Source organism: Desmodus rotundus, chromosome 13 (genome assembly GCF_022682495.2).
Source record: "Desmodus rotundus isolate HL8 chromosome 13, HLdesRot8A.1, whole genome shotgun sequence".
Taxonomy (NCBI): Eukaryota; Metazoa; Chordata; class Mammalia; order Chiroptera; family Phyllostomidae; genus Desmodus; species Desmodus rotundus.
Genome location: NC_071399.1, coordinates 69,460,535 through 69,470,016, shown reverse-complemented (window position 1 = coordinate 69,470,016; position 9,482 = coordinate 69,460,535). Strand labels below are relative to the sequence as shown.

The 9,482-nt window shown below is 33.8% G+C and overlaps 1 pseudogene; it reads right to left on the bottom strand.

The window, feature by feature from the left end:
* Positions 1–8,135: 8,135 nt before the first annotated feature.
* Positions 8,136–8,502, bottom strand: LOC112310319 (U1 small nuclear ribonucleoprotein C-like; annotated as a pseudogene).
* Positions 8,503–9,482: the final 980 nt, after the last annotated feature.

The following is a 9,482-nucleotide window of genomic DNA, read 5'->3' as shown; positions in this document are numbered from 1 at the left end:
ACAACTGTGTGGTGATACAGTGAGGGGGAAGGGATGGGAGAGGGTGAACCAGGACATAAGGCGGATAAATGGTAATGGAAAAAAATACAATATAAAAAATAAACAGTTATAAAATTTTTAAAAAATAAGAGTACTTCATATGCAATAGTTTATTTGTTTGGTCTTTACGTTTTCCCCCCAATCATAGATGAAAAAATGCCCGAGAGCCACCAATCAATATGTATGAGAGTTATTTAGACTATTTCAACACATTTAACAATAACTTTTGTTCCCCTATTTGGTACACAAATTGGACGAGATATTCGTGAGCTGTCACCTACTTTAAAAAGGACACTCCGCACAGTGTTTTCACTCTAATCATCGTGGAATGCATCAGCGAGTATTTTGATCATTATTGTTTCAGATGTTTAAATGTAGCTACACTTTGGAAGGGGTATTTATTTTTCTAGGAAAAATATTTTCTGAGTTATAATTTACTCTACTCATAAAGATTGAGTAGAAATTTGAAAGTCTTTGCAAAAGTTTTTTCTTTCTTTCTTTCTTGTAACTGGTATAGAGTGGTTCTTTGTTTATTGAAGGTCAGGTGACAATTACACTAACTATAAACATTCATTCTATTTCACTGCTAAGTGATTTCTGCTTTAAATTGCTTCTACATCTTTTCTCACCCACCTTAAATCCAATATTTATTTTAACCTTGAGCTGCCTAAGACCTTTAATAGGAAGCTTCAAAGCATTTTAAAAATCATATCCTTTTTAAATCTTTCTCATTTGAATGCAAGTGCCTGGAAAGCTCAAACAGTGTCGGTTGTTCTTATTGAAGTTTATAATGCTTTAGATATTCAAATCAGCTCTATGTCTTCCATTTGTTATGCAAATCTTTAAACTTTATATACTGCATGGTTTATCTACATTAATACAGCTTTCACTAACAGGTCTTACCAGAGCAGACACATACAGTAAAGGTGCACGTTTTTAGTGTCTTGAATTACCATAAAATCATAAAAATAGTGTGTATTGCTTTACTCTAATCAGACTCAGTTTTATGTGGTTGTTGAAAGCCCTTTTACATTCCATTCTGTGTCTGGAGGTCTGTGTATAAAACTGATTCAGAAAAGCAAAGTGAAGACACCTGCTGGCTTATAGCACAAATACTAAAATATCTTAGAGCCTGCTGAAAGGAGAATTGGAACAATATGTCATTACTGAAGGCTCACTTGCAAGTTCTAATGTATTATAATGAAAACAGTATGACAAACCTAATGAGACAGTGAAGATTTGGGTAATTGTTCCTACAATGTATGGTAACTTTTCCAGCCGTTATTGGCAAACATAAAACCTAATGAGATTTTATTAATTTAAATGCAGTACATCTGCAAAACATTTCCTTCCTTGCATTCTCCTCTGATAGTCTTCTTTTCCTCATGGACTTGATCCTTTTAAGTTAATTGTTCTGTATAGAACACTCTCCAAACAAAACACTTGACATAAATTTGAATCAAAGTTTGTTTTTCTTTTTTTTTTCATTTATTTTGTATACTTGGTCCTGAAGCATAATACTCCATGAAAGTTGAGAAGAATATCCATATAACATTGAATATATAGCATAATATTTGTATTTATAATAAAAACTGTCTGCCAGACTTATTTGAGTGTCCTTTGAAAGCACTAGAAATGTCACTATGCTCTTAATTTGTGAAGGGAGTAAATTAATTCCTTGTTATTTGCAGCCACATGTTTTAAATTGTCAAAAGATAAAAAATTAACAATGAGTATGGTATTCTACCCATTGACTGCCTCTTACTTAACCAAATGCTATTCGTTAATATTTAAAGTATTATATATGATTGAGAGGTTCAGTCTGCTTCCATGAAGTCTAAATTTAAATTTTCTACATGTCTTTACATATGCAGTGCAAATATGTTTCCACTTAGAAAAAAACATGTTTTTCTCACAAAGGATGTTTTAAATAGCACTGTTTTAGACATGAAAAAACATAAAGAGAATGCTAATTTGCTATTATGAGCTTTTAATTCCTGTCTGTTTTTAGCTCAGTTCACTTTGCTCTCTGTCTCTTCTAAGCTGCAGTGTCATAAACACATAATAGGTAGAATCTTGACTTTGCGGCATTAGGTGAAAGAACATTTCTTGATAAAGGCACCAGTAACACATTGCCAGCTCATGGTAGAGAAAGCAATAGAGCTGTCAGGAAGTTTGAAAATTATATTGTCTCTGCTAGAATAACTGGAAAGAGATCATATTCACTTTCCCCCTGAGTTTTGCAGGTCATTTTAGATTTACAGTGCAGTATTTTATTACAGTTTGAAAACTTTATAAAAAACTTAGTTGTCTGGTTCATTGTTATCAAATGTTTTTCCATGCAAGCAAATGCAGTAGAATCAAACTATATTTAACTATTTCTGTACCATTTTTCTAAGTTCTGAATATAACAACATAATTTAAGCAGAGGGAAATTTGTCTTCTTTTATATTTTAGACTTGAAGTGAGTTCATTTTTCATATTAGAGACCAGAGTATTTTGAAGAACTTGGAGATTGAGTGGTCAATAATTTTCCAATGACCCTTTGAAGGTTTGAGTCCAAATTTTCTTTAAACTGTGTAGATTTACACTAAATGACAAATATTTGGATAATGAATTTAGAGAAACATGTTCTTAAATTTACCATATGTTCTATAGGAGACTGTTCTGTGTGGCATGGGCCCACCTCCCACTCAGAAAGGCCAGTGGGGAGTGAGGTCCAGCACACAGAACTCACACCCACGGATAGGTTCTCCCATGGGGAATCAGGCCTGCATTGTACCTGGGCCACTATGAGGCTTGATTTTGCTAAAACTCCCCCACCCTGAATTCAGGCAGCAAATGTTTACTGCATGTCTTTAAAGTAACTTCCTGAAATCTATGCTAAACTTTCTAAGGACCAGTGTAACCAATTTAACCACTTTTTCCTTTACATTTGCAAATATCCTTCCTATTTTATGTAATTAGCAACATCCTCTCCTTTGTTTTCAGTAAAAGGTAGCTGCCTAAAGCAAACCTGTGCATAGGTAATGAGGATCATCCTCAATGTAATGCCCGGAAAAGCAATAAAAGCCTGTCAAGGCAAGGGTCAGGGCGCTCTCCTCTTGAGATACTGGCTATGTGGTCCCTTTTCCTCCACAGGACTCTGTAGTCCTTGTGAATTTGTCTCATCTCAGCCACAACACACAGATCCCAAGGGCTGGGACGCTCATCAATGTTCTATGAATATTGCTTGTTTTTTTATCTTTTCCAAAATATGTATATAGTTTGGGGGAAGCATTTCCTGCAAGAAATTATAGAACTTCTATCATAGGAGAGAATGTAAACATATAGTTTTTTCCCTTGTTGATTTTATAAAGGTTGTTAGAGAATTACTGTACTGTTTATGTAAGTATATTATTTTATTAATGTAAATTAAAGTATTTTGGTGTAACACAATCTGATGGTTTCTCCCATCCTGTTAAATGTATGTTTTTTATTGTAAGAGATAACAAAGCAAAATAGAGTTGAATGAAAAATATCTATGGATATTTATTGCTAACATATCTTTAATATTGAATTTTTCTGATGGAATTATTATTAAAGAGTGAAATCTCTGGATTATAACTCAGCTTTGTTTTATATTGCTATCTGTTGATGCTGTTTATTTACTATGAAAACACTTTCTAAGCATACCCCATGCAATTCAGACACTGACTCCTATGTAATCTTGGCCATTCTCAAAAAAACCCATAAAGTATAGTAAGAACAGAAATGTAAAGTGTCTAATTACAAAAGTATGAAAATGAAGATATGCAAATTCCTATGGTTTAATTGCTTTATAGCAAAAACATAGGTTGTATCAATTCTGACTTTTTATTAGCAATTTACAGATTTTTGAAAATTTTTCCACCCAAATGTTCAATGTAAGTTTCACATATATACACACACAATGAATATACTTCAGCTGGATTAATCATTTGGTTCTTTGGTTGTAATAGGATAACAATTAGTTGAGGTGAATTTGTGAAATAGTTCTGGAGTTAACAATTTTCTCTACATTACTTCATTAGAGATAGTAATTTTTCACTACAAACTAAGATTGAATGAATATATAGTAAGAATTGCCATTTTTAAGAATTGCTTGGTTTTTCTATAAATACCTTTGTAGGAGCTAGATCTCAACTCTTGCCTGTATATTTCATTTAATACGAATTTTTGGTGCAATAGAAAACTTTTACTCAGACTGATCTTGATACAAATCCTGTATGCTATTTACTAAAATATGGAGATTTGGGTAAGTTATTACAATTTTCTGATCTCTAGTTTACCTACCTACGAAATGGAGCTAGTGATGAATACTTTGGAGAACAATTGAGAACATTACGTGAAATAACGTATGTAACATGCTGACTGCAAACCACGGCCCATAAAAAGTCTAAAGTAATGCTGCCCCCTTCTCTCATTTTCAGCATCCTTTTGCTGATTTAATTAGAGTTTTAGTTGTAGGTTAGTACAACTCAATTTCTTGCTCGTTCCAGGCACGTAGAAATGCATGCAGTGGTCACGTGCCGCTTTGTTACCAGTGTCCACAGTTCATGCTCTCTACAAACTGAATAAAATGTGCTTAATGCATTTCTCCTTTCTCGTTAAGAAGGTAACTCATACATTCAGTGATAGCTCCTTTTTCTGGCCATTTTCACCATCTCATAGCCATGCAGTTCTGACTTCTGCTTTTCTTAAAAGAGAGAAAGCTTCAATGCTAAATGCACAGTAGAAAAACATTATCATTGGAAAAACAGTGTCAGTGAAGGAGGTTGCCAATGGACAAAATAAATTTCCCACTTAGCTGCATTTTTAGTGGAAGTGTTGTGGTCACCATATTTTTCTAAGGAGAGAAAATATTATGCTTTGGAAACTGATTTTAAAAATGTTCATGGCGTACCAAAGGTGGGAGAAAGCAGCCTGCCCTGGTACAGGCAATAACGAAGTATATTGTCAGCAGAAAATTTTAGAAGAATAACATTGACTGAATGTCATTTACATTTTATCTACATCTCCATTAGTTTCTTGTTATTTGCAGCCATATGTTTTAAGTTGTCAAAAGACAAAAAATCGCAGCCCTCTGGTAATTGTAAACAATTACAGTGATAAAATTCTTCAAATTAGGCAGATCGTACCTACCATGCCACTTAATTAAGGATGGTTCCAGTTCCATAATCTCCAAATATGGATGTGGAAAATATTTTTTCTGATCTATACTTAGAACAATGAGAGAAGTCAGTGACCTATAAAGTTAAGGGGGTACAAGTTAAATGACCTTATTCACAAAAATTACCTAGGCCTCATGCAGCATTATTTATAGTGAAAAATAGCAGTTTTAAGTTCTTTCTAAAAATTGTGTGAATCATACTAATATGATAGAGTTTGCTTAATTTGCCCAGGGCACATATCTTAGGCTTATTTTTTTGCTAATGTTTTTGTCCTTGGTAGTATAGCAGGAATTACAGTTTTGCGCTTAACAAAAATAACTTAACTTCTTCAATAATAGTTGATTGTATGGTTCAAGGAAGATTTCACAAATGTGTTGGGAGAGAACTGGATTTTTTTGTCCATTCACTTGAGACATCATTTCTAATTCGTATGCCATTTTATAGTAGTTGAAAATGTATAATAAATTCATAGATTAAATACCACTCCAACTAAGAATAATCAATCAAAAATGACAGCTGATTGATTTCTTTTGTAAATGAGAATATACTTATTGTTTAATTGATTTCAATATGCTCAAAAGGTGATTTCAAAGTCATATATTCAAAAGAATATTGCTGCTGTTCTAGTGAGAATTTTAGAAGTTCAAAAATGTGACTCATTGACTGACTTGAGATCTTTTTCTCCTGTCAAGGCAAGGAAATTTATGACCTAGTCACTCATTTGGAACTCACTGGGAATGTAGATAATAAGGAAAAAAGTTAAATTCATGAAGAAGTCTCAGTTTTTAATTTTAAGAGTTTCTTCCAGCTACTTTAGAGTATGAATCAAAGTGTTTCTTTTGAATGAAACATAGAATGCCCTTTACATCATGAAGAAAATATATGATCTCCCTTGAACGCAATGATTACAGAACTTGGGTACCATTATAGGCAAGAAACAGATGGCTCCACAGTACAGGAGCATTTTTAAATAAACATTGATGCAAGATAGAATGAAATTCTTATTAAGAATGCAGTTTTAATCATGTTAATTGTTGTTGACTTTGCTACGTAAAAGTATTTCACAGATCCTAGAAAAGGAAAAATCCAATTAGTACAGGATATGATGACAGTATGACATTAACTATATTATTTACAATAAGGTCATCTCCCAGAAAAAAGTAAAAGAGTCATGTTTTGGTTTCATGAGACATGGTCTATAAATATTTTTAATTGCTTTCATGATATTTGGGTAGACTTATTATATGTGTCTACTCATTTTATCATTCTAAAATATATTTGTTTACATGGTAGCCGGAAGCATAAGCATCCACACCAAGGAATGTTTTTCCTCTGGTTTTGTAATCTTAAGTGTTTAATTGACCATTTAAAAATAGGTCATTCTATAGTGAACTAAACTAAGGAATAAAAATATTTTTAATAGCTAGCTTTTGATGTATTTAAAGGCTTATTCCTATAATAACATACTACACATGTAGACAAAAACTGTACTAGATATATTTATTACTCTAATACAGGTTTAAGGATGCTGATGAGGAGGAGAATGAAGATGAGGATGAGAAGGATGATGAGTTACATAGTTATTGATTTTCACAAATGACTAACTTTGGTTACATCTTTTTAGCATTGGATATAATGCAGAAATGCATGCTCCTTTGTAACTGATCTTCTAGCTTCACCTCCAGTAAAAATACCAGTATTGCTTGTACTGGTATATAGTGGGAGGTAAAGGGGTTATGAAATTACATACTAACTTCTGTATTTGCCTAATAGTTGCTGATGTGCACTTTGTCAGATTACTTATCAGTCATATGCCCGTTTCCCCAATGTTAAAAGAGGGCTAATTGCACATTTTGCACCCACCTTTGTGAGTAAATAAGTTCTAATACATGGTTTGTTTGATGCGTTCGGTATCAAATAATACTAGTTCCATCCTCCTTCCTTTTCTATTATCTAGATAAAATTATGATATGATTTTTTAGAACAGTAAAATAAAGTTTTACTTTATAATCTTGAAGTTCACTATTTCTCTCTTGGGTCCATACCCATCTCTTCCACATCTTCACTCCTTTGAAATTTGTCTACTGTGCATTAAATGTCACAGCTATGCTTATGAGCTACAGCTCACAGCCATGCCTGAGTCCTATTCTCTGCTTTCTAGTGCATTTCTTTTCCCACATACTATGCATAGATTTTGGGATGTGAAAAGATTTTAGAAATGGCAAAATGTGAGCTCTTTTGTTGTGGACAAGGATATGGAAGTAATTTGAAGTGATTTGCTTATTTTGTGAACCAAGAATTTGGTCCAGGCCAAGCCTCAGTCTTGGGTTTAATATCCCCAGTTCCTTTGATAGTTTGAAATGATAAGATTTTCAGGAACTTTGTTCTATTTAAATTTTTCTTTATTAAGTAAAGCTTTATCATTTGGTATATTTATTTGGTGGCAGTTCAATGAGATGGGGTTAACTATGACTCTTTTAAAGTGTTTCAGGAAACATTTACCAATCTCTAATGCATAGCATGATAGGTTACATTGCCAAGAAAGAAGACAGATATATTTAAAGAAAAGATCAGAAGCCTGTTTCACTTTTAAAATATGATTATATTAGTATGCAGACTCTGCTTAAAATCACAAACTCTTCATTAAAAACATCAGAAATCCTTTTTTTTAGCTAAGAGTTTACAATTTTTTTTTCACATTTCACAATACAAATGGAAATTTTTTCTCCCACTACTCCCCTCCAAAACTAATTCTTTCTTTGATAGGAAGAGGGGGTGAGTCTGCTTTGTCATGCTGTTAGGAAACACACAGAGTCACAGCACCATGATTTCCTGGTGAAGTAGACCAAGTCATAGAAAACTGACTGAAAGAGGCTCCCCTCCCTCCTTATCTGTCCAGTTGAGTCATTCCTGACTGAGTGGCCACATCATGGGGTGGGCAGCAGGTCTCATCTTGGGGGCCCAGGCATCACTGGCATGTGCACTCCCAAGGTGGTCTCATTCCAGGAGCAGCCCCCACTGGCATCACCCAGGAGGAGGAGGACCCGTCATTGGCATCATGGGAGGGCCCCCCATATGGAGCGCTGGCATCATACCAGGGTGAGGAGGACCCGTCGTTTTGTCAGTCAGGCCCTGAGCCTGCTCCTCCATCCATTTCCAAGAGTAGTCTTTCATATTCTCTGTGTGTTTCCTGCCACTGCCTTGCGTCTCTCACAGGTGGAGAGTCAGGGGTGAAGTACGTATAGCAGTAGTCACAGTGAAACTCGGGCATATTGTTCCGCAGGCCATTGGCCCCTCGGTTCAGCAAGTCTTAACCAACATGCTCTATAATGGATGTGAATAATGTATAATAATAGCAAAAGTGCAAAAATTAAAAGAAAATAAATCAGTTCTGTCTCTAGTCAATTGCCACTAACTCCAAATGGATTAATCTTTGATTTTCTTGTTTTGCCCCAATGCGCTTGGATTTCTAAAGTTGCATCTGCAGTGGCAGTGGACTGTATGTGGAAATCATCTTTGTGTCTGCTGTTGATTGACAGGATCTAATTAACTTACGTGACTTATCCGAGAAGGGTTTTAGGATTGCCTGTCACTTGGCCAAGTTTTTGGTAAATTTTCTTTTACCAATGTTTTGCCTATGACAACATATATCTTTTCTGTAGAATATCAAAGAAAATGAATGATGAATGTTGTAACATCAGTGAGTGTAATTTTAGTTAGTCAGGAAAAAAAATCATGTTTTGACAATATCCCCTACCCCTGTCCAAAAGTCAATTACCATATAGCCAAAGATTTTATGAAAGTTTTCCTGCCATTAGTTTTAAAACTGAATTTTTCTTCCAACTCCAACAGAAAAATCACAAAAAGTCATAGGTTTCCATAATGACAATTGAACTTAAGCATTGAAATTAAAAAAATGAAAAATAGACAAATAGGAAAATCTAGAAATCTAACTGAATAATTAAAGAAATTGTTAATATTTGAAATATTTGATAATACTGAGTTTATACTTAAAGAACTGGTTCTATATCATTTAAAAGTATATATATATGTGTGTGTATATATATGTATATATATATATATATATATAATATTTACTGATAAACTATATGGTGTTGGGTTTCTTTAATCTGTGTACCTTGGCAGGTGGTTAATTTGATAGGATCTATACAAAATAAGATTGGTAGTTATACTAAGTGAAATAACCTGTCAGATAAAGACAAATACCATACAATTTCACTCATATGTGGA